The sequence below is a fragment of the Ammospiza nelsoni genome, chromosome 1 (assembly GCF_027579445.1).
Source record: "Ammospiza nelsoni isolate bAmmNel1 chromosome 1, bAmmNel1.pri, whole genome shotgun sequence".
NCBI classification, from domain to species: domain Eukaryota; kingdom Metazoa; phylum Chordata; class Aves; order Passeriformes; family Passerellidae; genus Ammospiza; species Ammospiza nelsoni.
The window spans coordinates 137183458-137196478 of NC_080633.1; positions in this window are offsets into that span (position 1 = coordinate 137183458).

The following is a 13021-nucleotide window of genomic DNA, read 5'->3' on the forward strand; positions in this document are numbered from 1 at the left end:
AAAAAAAGGAAAAATTGGCAAGTGGTAAAATATCCCACTGAGATTTTAAAGACTCTTATCCATGATTAACTGCTTTCTTAAAACCATTCAACTGAATGGTTGAAGCTCTACCCTTCTGAAACCTTACCCTTCAGATCCTTCTCCATACAGAAGACAAGTACCCAAACTTCCACTTGCAATTGTCTTTTATTAATGTTCCTTGAAGCACCTTTTGGAAGATACATGAATGGTGGTTTCAGACCATTTGTAATGATCTTACTCTTCATCAGAATCTCTGGATGCATCCTTCCACCACACTGTGAGATAAAATTGTGTTACAAATCACTGGCAAAAAACCCAAGACAGCAGAGATGAAACAGGGAGCTTAAGGCAAAGGATAAAAACTGGTGCTCACCTTGGTGGGACATTCCTTCTCAGTAACAGAAATTAAAGCTGGCATGTAAAAGTTTGCTTTTTCTGTTTTACTCTGCTTTTTGTTTTGTTTTGTTTTAAATAACGAGGTAGCCATTATGGCTACAGCTAACACAGTAAGGGGTTAGAGTTGGCAGAGCATGAGCACTGTAACTAACTGCTTGCTCTGGGTCTGCCCATTTCCAGCTTCAGTAATGCAGTTTGAACTGCCTACACTCTGGGTCCTAGCAGTAATATCCCTACCTTCAGTGAGTCTGCACACCTAGAAATATGAAGGTGGGAAACCTTTCAAATGGATGTAAAAAGACTGAAACCACAAGGCTGCTCTTCTCTTTCAAAACAGGTCCTTCTGAAATCTTACATGGAAGGCATTATCCAAATGATAAACAGGGTGAAATAACCTAGACTTCATCCTTGGAGAGAACCAGATCAATTATTTCTTGTTAGGAATAGAATGTTTTCTTACATTTGTCCAGTTGCTCAGTGGTTTTGTCAACTTTGCTACATTTAGCCCAAGGCTGTGGGCATAGGTGAGTGTAGGGGCAGCAGTGCACTGCTTGATTCAGTTGAGTGCACTCTGACCTGCTACCTAAGTACAAGGAGACTCTCTACAGCTACTTGTAAGGCCAGTTTTGAAGATAAAACCCTACTCTACATAGAAAATTAAAAAACTGGCACTAATCTCTATGAGACTGTGTCTCCTCAACACCGGTGCAATCAACTAATTCAAATTTCTTCATTTCTGAGAACATTTTAATATTGTCCTGTAGGGAGAATGATATTTCTACTCTACATCCTGCTTACACTTCTCCTTAAGAAATAATTGATCTGTCTCTTTCTTCTCTTCCCCTTTCTTCCCTTTTCTGTGTGTGTTAAGGCAGTCTACCAAGCTTATTGTGAATTACTATAAATAGTAATGTTATAGGAACCTTTCTAATTGTCTTAATCCTGGTGCCCAGGACTCCCTGTATGCACTCAGCACATACATTGACCCAAAGAGATTAGTCTAAACTGGATGTAGTGCATCTTTCAACTTTTTTTTATTAAAAAGACCACAAGCTATTGTGGACCATGCCTGGAGCTGACAGGGGTGGCTTTGGGTGGTAACTCCTACCACGGCAAGGAGAAATCTGGGAGGAAGAAGCCGTCCTGATGCTCAATGCTCTGCATTTTTGACTACTTGGAAGCATTAAGCAACCTGACAGCTTGTCCATAATTAAAGGATTTACTAAGATAGGTCTGTGATAGAGTGACTGCAAAGCAGAGATGCAGCAGCACTTTTTCTTTCTGCTATCATTTATATTAACTCCCAGAGGAAAATCACTGGTGCTAATTAGGACTTGTAAGTCTAAATGCCAATATGTAACTTCAAGGTAGAGAGGAAGAAGCTCTTCAGGAATTTTTTCTTTCCTGTACAGAAGAACACACAGCAAAACATTTATGTAAAAGGTTAGTCAGAAGCCAGCGGAAAGGCAGGAAACAACCATTTTTAAAATATATTTGGTAACACTTATCTGTTGCAGAATGTATTTTATACATGTCCTCTTCTTGAATAAACACTTGTTATTTGTTCATTTCAAAATATCCTGCAGTACATCTGAGTCACTGTTGTTGACATCCATGGACAAGGGAAGGCAAAAGAAGGTAAAAGACATTTTGACTAATTCCAGTGCTAAAGGTTGGACATTCAAGAACACAGAGATTTGCTTTTTTTTATCTCCCTGAACTCTTACCTTTCCATGCAACTGAGATATAAAATAAATTACTTAAGAATAGAGAGATAAAAATAATTTCCAGTAAACTGCATTTTCATTAAGTGGTTGGTTAGATATTGATGTTTAAACAACTGTAGAAAGAAAATCAATAATGAATGCAGCAATTTTGAGGAAAGTTTTTAAAAATAGCATTTCCTTTAATGTCCATGGTGAAGGAAAAAAAATCAGTGATATTATTACCTGTCTAAAATAGCCAACCTATAGCTAATTTCTTTCGTTTGATTAAATATGATCTTGAACAAGTTATTTTTTACTTTATTTGATATGACATAGCTTTAAATCAGTATTTATAGAGTGTGACAGCCAAGAATTGGAGGCACTGATTAAAACCAGCAGCAACTTAGGCCCAGGAAACAGGATGAACTATAAAGTGCACAGACCCCTAAAAGCTGTGCAACGCAAAATTGTCCTACAGATTTGGAAAAAACTGATTCCTGCAGATTATTTGCAGCATTTTAATGCAAAGATTCATGCAACTAGAACAAATGTTCCTTTAGTGTTATGAAAATTGGGATATAGCTTTCTTGAAACACACCTGACATCTATGAGTCTGTTCCTCGTGCCCACCCTTCACTGCCCACTGAATCAGGTTCTCATCTGTGTTAGTCTTAGCCATTAATTTTCTCCAGTCAAGCACATAAAACCCACTGACCCCAGCTTGGATATGCCTTAACTCAAGATGGATTTAACACAGGGAAGAACCTGCTAATGTAGTCATAGAGACTGGGAAAATCCTAGTGTGTCTCAGCAGATAACACACTTGGACACTCAAGGAATGCAAAGCCAGACAGGTAATAGTAATATATGTTGTACTTTGTTGTCCATTTTAATCTGGGTTAACCTAGATTCTCAAAACTAGGTATCTGTCATACAAGGAAGAGCTAAAGTTTGCTCTCATCCTATGCCTGAAAATCATGCATTGTGCAACACTGCAAGAAAGGACTATGTTAGGAGATTTGAGTCTCAAGAAAAATACAGGTTTGAGGTCTGTTTATATTTGTAGCTATGACCTAACAAACCTATAACTTGCCAGATAGAAGTTTATAATAACAATTTGGGCCCTAGCAAAGTGGTAACTTCCAGTTGAAACTATTTAGTAACAAATATTTTCTTGGCAAAATCAAAGCATTTTATGGGAAAAGTAACAACTTCATGAAAAATAGAATTGTTTTTCTACTGAGCAGAAATGAAAATGAAGTATTTGGTTTCAGGTTTACTTGGATAAAATTGTTTTGTTAACCAACAGCATGTTCCAGCATCCATGCCCAGGACCCACAGCTGCCGACGTGCAAGCAGCAGTTCTGGTCATGGATGCCAGAACTCTGTCCCAGAGCAGAAGGGAGGTGTTTAATTCCACAGAGCAAGCACAGTGTTGAATATGATGTTCTCATTGTTGTTCCTGTTGTCTAGCTTGTGGTCTCTCAACGTCCTTCCTCCTCTATCACGTGCTATCAATCCTATTCTGGGATTTTGGGCTCTTCCCACCCAGCCCAAGTGCTCCAGCAACGCCCTTGGGTTTCTGAATTCCTCCCGGAGAACGGGGCTTTCCTTGCCAGTTTGCATCCAAATCCCCTGATCTTTCCATTCTGTTTACTTACCCCAGGTTTTAATCTAACATTTTTTTCTTTTGCTCAATTTCCTGCTTGCACTTCTCCTCTTTCCTTGGCTGGTGCTCTATTCAGTGCCCTCAGGGCACAGTTATTTCCTCATTCTATTGATAATCCTGCACCCATCTTTGTGCCACTGGAGAGCTTCACCCTGTGTATGAACATGCCTTCTTCCACGTCATCACCACACACTGGAAGCAGTCTAGCTGGAAATACTAATCCTGAGTAACTGAAGCTAGGGTTCAGTCTATCAGAACTTACAGAAGAGTCCTGTAAGAGAGAGTCTTAAAGACAGAGCTGACAACAGGAAAGGGGAAGACTGGAGAACCAAATATCTCTCAAAAATACAGAGGAGAAAAAGTTGGAAAAACAATAGTGAGAAAATAATCAGTTTCAAACTGACTTTGAAACCATGGCATGAAAATCCAAAGTAAAAAAAATACTTCCAACTTCCAAAATGACAAGACCTTTTCTACTGGAGAGCCCATTGGTCTTTAGGATGTACACCCCTTTAATTAGCCTGAGAGTCCCTGTCTTAGGAAGACATTAGAGATTTCTGAAGGTCTTTCTGTGCTCACATAAAGTTATTGTTGCCAAAATAATATCTTACATACAAACTATTGTCAGCATGAGAATTTTCAACCTGCAGCAAATGTGTAAAATTTAATCTAGTTTAACCCTCTGCACGGAGGCTGACCTAATTCCAGTGGCTATGCATTTGTGGTGGGTTAAAATGCACACACAGCTGCTGTGATGAGGATGACATGGAGTGCATCACCTCATGATTTACCATTTCCAGGGATGTGTTTCAGAGAATCTACAGGCACCTTGTCCAGGCCTTCTAGACTCGGTGGTAACTTTTTCCTTCATGTGAATTGGTCCTCAGGATCAGTCCTGCAATGACAAAACAGGCCACTTTCTGTCTAATTATCCCCTTGCCAAAATACTTAATGTCTTCTCATTGCAATGTGAAATCACTGGGATGGGAGATTGCTTCCAGTGCTGAGGTGATTGATATCACTAAATGATTTCTGCCTGCTTGCACTCTGCCAGCCCTGTGCTGTCGATACAGGTCAATAACAGACTTATCACAAAATAAATAAATTATTTATTTGTGCCTGTGGTAAGCTGCAGCTCCAGTCTAGGTGGAGCAAGTAATTACTGAGGAAAACAATTTCTCCTTTTGATGGTTTTTAAGAGCACAAAGGATAAGTCAACTCTGACACTGCTGATTTAGCAGGAATCTGGTGGACCTCAGTAGAGGAGAAATATTATCCCTCCTGCCTCTGGGTTGGTGGTAGAATTTTAACAAGGAGTTCCTAAGAGACCCCTCAAATCACATCACTGCATGTAATTCATTAGCTCAGCTGCACCTGAGGTCTTGGATTTTCTGGACAGGGTGGGCTTCTGCAAAATAAAAAAATAGAGACCAGGTTCAAGCACAAATCTCCAGAGGAAGTCCAGATGGCTATTGTAAAAATGCAATCAAAAAAGGCCTCTGGCCTTGTTAATTTGTAGACTGATTTTAATAAGAATTATCAGAGCATTTTCTCTCCCAAATTGTGAGAGGATTTTTCAGTACAAAAATAACAATCTGTTACTCAATTAAAATTTGTTTATGCCACAAACCACAGGGAAGTCAGATGGTGAAGGATAGAAAGGTTGTCACTGACAACCAAATTTGTCAATTTTATTCTTTTGGATTAGTTTATTCTCTTATCTTTTCTCTAGCATATTTTAAAATATTTGACTAAATATTACAATAGTTGTGGGAAGGTTGAAGAAAGAATAAGTTTAACTAGATTTGAGGAAGTCAGGTCTGAGCAATTAACAGTTCAGTCATGGTTGGCCGAAGATACAATTTCAAAAATCTTAGCAGGTGCAAAGTGATGCTACATGGGGAGGTGGTACAAGTCTTTGTTGCAAGTCTGAACACTTCCTAATGAGCACATGGGTGAAATTTGGAGGATATCAAGCAACACGTGAAGGCATATCTTTTGAGAAAAAGTTGCACAAGAGATTATTTTCTAAGGTTTGGGCGCACTGTGGCCAGCAAGAACACTCTTAGCCAAAATAAAAGGATTAATAATTAATGTCTTATCTTTCACAATGTATAATTAAACTGTGACACTCATTTTTACAAAATATTGAGACCAAGAGTCTAACAGCATTAAAAGGAAGATTCTATCTTACAAGGATAATACTTAATCAAATGGGGTGGAAAAAAAATCAGGTAATACACAACCTCCCTGCTGTAGGCACAGACATCTACTAATTAATAATAAGACAGATATTCCTCTTGGTAGGTTATTCTGTAAGTGATCACCACCATCAGGAGATTCCTGATGCCCTCTCTTTCTGCCAAGAACAAACTCCCTGAGACAATGACCACACCAGCAAACCACCAGTGCATGCCTGGGTGCCCACGTACTTGAAAGGACTTCATCTAAAGAAGGGCCCATCAAAATTACTGTGACTTTAAGAGAAGAACACTGTCTCAAGCATGACCAGGAAATTACCTTCAGTTCTTGTATTGCCTGTTTTGCCTGAAAAACGAACATTTTATTCTAAAAAGGACCAAACAAGATGGGTAACCACTGTTAGGGGAATGGGATAAACAGTGCAAGAGATCTTGCCTCTACAAGGGGGCTAGCACAGAAAGAGACAGAGTACTCAGGTCTCTGAAGTGTTAATTGACACACACAAACATACACACACACACACACACACACACACACACACACACACACACACACACAAACACACACACACACACACACACACACAAACAAATTATTCTTTAGCTTTTTCCACTGTCGCCCATAAGAAATTTGAGGTTGTCTGAAAAGGCAGTGTTTTTCGTCAGATGGTCATAAAATATTCTTTCTATGGGAACAAAAATTAAAGCAATTATCAGTGAAATTTTATATACAGAAAGATTGTGCAAAGGTGGACTCCCACAAAGAATGGCAAAAGGAGGAGAGAACAGTCACAGGACGTACACAAAATTGTGCTTTTGTTGAAAGCATCTTCTGAAAACCAAAATAGCTGACCAAAACATAATTTACTCAGGCATAAAAAAATTAAACAAAATTTAAAATGGAAAATTCCAGTGAAATATTTCCTTTAGCTCTGTGCACAGTTATGCTGCCACATAGGGGGACTAGTAATGAAGACTACAAACAAAGGAACATGCTGAGCAGGATGCATCAAATCAGTCTATGAGACCTGGTCTCATTTGCTACTCTTGATCCATTGACTTCTCACATGAATACAACTCCTCCCTGATGCCCAGGATCCTATCATGCCTCTAATTTACTCAGACTCCAGTTTCATATTTTCCCTATGATAACAGCATTATACTAAATCCCAGGGATTTGGCACGAGGCTCGCTGTGGAGCTGCCTGGGAGATGAAATTGTGACAAGTACAGCAGGAAGCTTCACTGAAGGATGAGACACTCCAGGTGAGAATAAAAGCAAGGCCAGCAGCTACAGCTGGGAGGAGGACATTCAGTGCATCAAAGGTGAGGGTGTTTAATTGCTAAGTGGGTTAAGTGGCTATGTGGGTTAAGAGAGAAACTCCCCTCTCCCATCCAGCACAGACAAGGTGGAAGAATGAAGCAGCTGCCTACCAAAGACTGCTTTGCTCAGAAGCTTTCAGCACTGCCCATGAGAAAGGCAGGAGTGTGGGCTTGCTGCAGTGTCCATTGCCATCCAGCCCCAAGTTCAGAGGAAATACAGCTGCCTTTTCAGGATGTGCAGGGTTTGGGTCACATCCACCAGCTCCATGCAGATATCTCAGATCCATCCCTGATGTTCAGGCACCCAGACTGAGCCCTGAAATCCATCGACTGAAATAGGAGCTCAGACACCTAAATTTAGATGCAAATGTCATTTTCTAGAGATGCAACTGGAACCTTTAATGTGTTATCTGTGGCTGAGTATTAACTGCTCTGTGATTAGAGGATATATGATGGTAACATAGCAGATCCTTGCAAACCAGAGCGCAGGATCTCAAATGTCTTCACATTTTTGTGAAGAGAAACTGTAAATATTTGGTCTGTAAATGAGATTCTGGAAAAAGAAATTACAGTGCTGCTAAATATATCCTTTTAATCTTACCCTGTGAATCTCAGAAGACCTGAGTTGGCAGTGTTTTCTCAGTCAGAATTTCCTCTGCTGTTCATGGGATGATGTACTGTGGCTGCGAGTACCAGTGTGGGCAGAGTGGGAAGGAGAGGTGAGCTCTTCCCATAGGCATGGAGCAAACCCAGTGACCATGAACATTCCATCCATGCAATGATCTGGGCCTCCCTGCTCCCTGTGGTCAAGGGAAATCTGCCCCCACCTTACCATGCTGCAGAGCCAAACTTTTTCTGCATCCTCTTCACAAGTTAATGGAGCACAAGGAATTGGATTACATTAACCTCTGTGCTCATACAAGGGAGGAGGAAAGACTTGCTTCATTCTTCCTGGCTGCACAGGTCCAATGACATCCTTGCCCTGGAGTGCTCTCTTGGCTTGAGTAAACCCTGAATAAGCATGGACAGATCTGACTCAAACTACTACTACTTAAAACATTTTTAAAAGGATTAATAAGCAGTCTGAAAATCCCACATCAAATACATAAGGCTATACATATGGAATAATGCAGAATGTTTCATTCTCAGATGGATTTGCTCCATTCTATTTAAATTCTGTGACCTTCAGGCAATCAAGTTAGTTCTAGCTTTTAGTTTATAGATTTTGTGTTTGGTATTCAAGGTTAACTTCTTGCTTGATTAGACACAGGCAAATTCTTGCTGCTGCAGAACCACAGTGGAAATGTAGCCCTATACTGTATTTAGTCAGAAATGTCAAGAACCTAGTAGTTATCTACAAAGAACTCATTTTGTCTTCCATTAGCAGCATCAAAGTAAATTTAGTACTTTTTTTTCATGTTGCACAACATAAAAATGTCATAAAGTGGAACACATGAGATGATTTGAAGATGACCATCCCTATTTACACAAGGAGTACTATTCTGTTGTTAATTCATTATCACTATCAGTACAGAAACAGCAAATGAAAGTTCAAGCAATTTGGAAAATTATTTGCCAGCTAAAGGAGCCATTCAAACTATCCTGGTAACACTGTAAACAGATGCTAAAAATTGCAGAAGTTTGAACAAAATAAAATTCATATTCTGTGGCACACAAAAACAAAAGAAAATAATCCAAATGCACAGGAGGAAATCAGGTTCAGAAAAACCAGCAGTGTCGTGTTTGCCCTTGATTAGTTGCTTAAGATGCACTGGTGCTGGCAGAAGCTGGCCTGTCCAGACAGCTGCCTGTGCCTGCACAGAGTCTTGTAGGGACATGGCACATGTCCTTTGGCCACCTGATAGCTGCCATGGTTTGTGAGACACCTTTTGCAAATGCTGTGTCAGACACAAGTCTGCACCAGCTGAGATTATGAGGTGCTCCAGATGAGACCTGCTGTACCTGAAGCTGGCTGCTCCCAGGGGCTGCCAAAGCTGAAGGCAGTCTCAGGTCCAGCTAAAGAAAGTAAATGCTCAAGGCTGTTTTCAGGATGCTTCAGAACTCATTTGCCTTGGCAGCAGAGTGTGGCAGGGCTCTCTCTTCTAGGAGAGGGCCATTGCTGTGTCTGCTGTGGGCAGTGACATGAAGCCAGGCCAGAAGAAATGGGTGAAGGTGTTGGGCCAGGCAGTGAGTGCCACCCACGGGCTGAGAGGGCAGCCCTTGGAGAGGGTCTAGTATTGCCCTGGCAGGTATCCTTATCTTGCCCCAGAGACATTTCCCAAGACCTAGCCTATGAATTGTATAATTGTATAATCTCCATTGTATAATCGTGTCAGCATTTCCAGGGAAGTATGACTGTTATACAGCTGTTTCATGCTCCCAGCTCCAGTGTGAGCATCAGCTTCAAGTCAGACCTTTGCCTTACAATGTTTGGTTTACAAATATTACTGACTTTATATCTGAGTGAAGAGAGACAAATTTAGTTTGCAGTTGAAGTAAACACCTTTGAAATGACCTTGGCTAGTACATGGCTGTTATGCATCAGTTTGAAGTGAGCTTGACAAGAGAATACACATTGGCTGCTTCTGATGCACAGTTCAAGTGAAGACATGAGAGCTTGTTGACTGGGAACATTCAGTTATGGATCAGGGAAAGAATGTTTTCACATGCAGCTTCCTCCTCCACCTTTTTTTTTTTTACTTCCTTTAATATAATTTCCAGCTATTTCCCCAAGACATTGGCAATAGTATTTGCTACGTGGCAAAGAAACCCTATTTAGAGTTTTTACAAGCCATTCTAGACACATATTCAAAAGGTATTTGGATGCTACAGGAATATGACTATTTTTCTTCACTTACTAAATCAGGATTCAATCAGCTTTTTTATTTTTAGAAGTTGCCAGTGCAAAAGAATAAAGAAATATCATTTAATGCCTTGGTATTTGAAGATATCTGATCTTGCAGCATTGCTGCTAAGGTATATAGTGTGCTGAAATTTCAGCAGGATAGATAAAAAGTACCCTTTGTAGGGAAGGTCCTAAAATTGTCATCAGAATTTCAACAGCCCTCATAGCTGTCTGTGTGGGCATGCAAGGGATCTTGAGACTCACTTTGTTTTTTGAGGAAGATAAGGAAAGAAAATGTCATGTAGAGCTCCACTGTGGTGTGGCTGTCCAGAAAATATCTGTAGCTCAAAATTGTCTGCAAGTGTCAGGGGGACCAAATAATATGCTTTTGATACCATATCTGAGACTGTTGAGACTGTCCTGCACCCACTGGAGGTGGTCATCAGTGGGGTTGGGTAGGCTGTAGGCTCTGAGATGTGAAGTACATGGCTCTCCTGAGACTTGTTCTGCCACTGTCTGTGGACACACCTGGTGCAACTGTTCCCTTTTCCTTGTACTACTTTGTCCAACAACGCCCTTCCCATCACTAAAGATATGATTATCTCTCAACTGTGGTGATTGAGGGATTTTTCTCCATTCAGGGGACTGAAGGTCTGCAAGATCAGACCCACCCTTGCAAGCACCCAGGGAGCACAGGCTGCTCCAGAGCAAATTGCAGAGGAAATGTAACCTGGTTATGTTGTACCCTGGAAAAGTTTAACTTAGTATTGCTTGTGGGCTACTGTAACCAGTACTGGCCTCCTCGCAATGCCCAGGAAAGCTGAACCTGCCTGTGTTAAATCACTCTGCTGCTCTTGGAGGTGGGCTCAGCTTGTGCTCTGCGGAAAGCTCACAGCATGAATGGGGCCCTGACTGGGAGGAAGTGTTTGCACAGACTCCTGTAGGGTTGGCTGGGCCTCATGGCACTACATTTGGTGAGCAAAATATACAGTCCTGCTGCTGAATTGCAGCAGGGAGTAGTCCTCTAGAGCACTGTGAAGATCCAGAGGAAGAAATACACCAAAACCCCATGAGATGTGGAGGCTTCTCCCACTGGGCCATATTTATCATTCCCTGTGGAAGGACCATCTCCCCATCATGGAGGGTTGGCTTCTCCTCTGGGCAGCTGTCATGCACAAAGAACAGCCACCTTCCTCCTGCCTGCCCATGACTCCCTTCTGAAAGCAGTATCATGCACTGTAGTTTGCAAGCAAATAAATCAAATCATTCTTTCATTGTAATCTGTGACAACTGTGTTGAAGATGACAGTATTGCGGGTGAAGCAAAGCAGCAGCTTCCTATCTTAGAGTTGTCTTAAATGATGGGCTGGTGCCTTTAACCAGCATCAGCACAAGCTCATGCCACCATTCAGAACTGAGGGACACTCAAAATAGGAACATGTGCGTTGGTGATACTGAAGAAGAAATATCTGAGTAAAGTGAGGACTAGGAGTAAAAAAGCTCAAAGTGATTCAGTATGTACAAGAAAGTCCAGACAGAGAGCCAGGGTTAAATGTTTGGATTTCTGAAAAGCCTAAAGAAGGACTAAGATTTGGGGCTGAAAGCTAACGAAAAAGGAGCACAAGAAGGCATGTTATGCTGTATCATTTCATCCTTTTGGGAAAAGAAGCAGGATTCTAAGGTCAAATTTGCCAATGAGAATATTTCATGGCATTGCCTAATCCATGGACCAAAACTTTTTGGAGCATTAGCTTACAGTTGGTGGCCTATCATGTACATTTCCTGGATGGCCCAATCTACTAATTTTATGCCTGGGAGCTCAACTGCATCTTGTTTAAAACATGACACTCAGCTCTTAGATCCAAGTGATTACTGGCTGATTCATAGAAATGTTAATATGTATATAGAGGTGAGGGCTTTCCTTTCCCCACAGAAGGCTGCAAAATAAATCATAGATGCTAATGTTGATGCCTTGGAAATGAAAGCTAAAGTAAACTGTCAATGAGACTTATGTAATTGGTTCCAATAATTTTGTTTTGAAGAGAACTCAAACTCTTAGCATCCGCCAGCTGGCATGTAAAAAGTCTGTAAATATTAAAAGTTTTCTTTGGCAAGAATACCAAAATATTACTGGTATCTCTGGCATGTAATTCAAATAAAAATGAAGTCAACTGCAAATGTTAACAAACCTTAAATAGCCCTGATATCTACTAAATGGAGAGCTTCATTATGCCAGGCTGACATGGCCTCAAGTAGTGCTTGAATCATAAGGACTGTGTTGTGTGATTCCTGGGCAGGTGCATGAAGTGTTTAATGAGCCATGTTTTCTTAGGCACCTTGGTACCTTGCCTTGTATGTGGCTGGCTCTGCAGTGATAATCCCCCTCCCCTCTGTCTCCTTCTGCAGCAAGCCCCAGGCTGGGCTGTTGCACAGCCTAGTGAGGTTTTCCTTTTTCTGGTCCTTGATATTTGAGACATCTCAAGCCTTTTGCATAAGACTAAAAAGCACATGTGCCCTTCAGAGAAGGTCAGCACAGCAGCACATGCACTGAATGCTGATGCTGTGGATGCACTGAGGATTTCTGGATATTCAGTGGCCCTTGATGGACATGTCCAGTCTGATCTGTGAGCACTTGTGCAACTGCTCAGTGCACGGGAAGAGGCCCAGATATTCAGGGAAGGATTTCAATTAGAAACCCTGAAGAAATAGAGCAGTTGCCAAATTATGTGTGGAGAAGAATTGAGAAAGATATTTCTGGAGGAGGCTGACTACCCAGTAGCCTTATCCATTCCTGATTCCTGGAAAACAGGTCTCATGCAGCCAAGTAAGGATGTTGTGCTTGTTACCTTCACTTGTATTGAT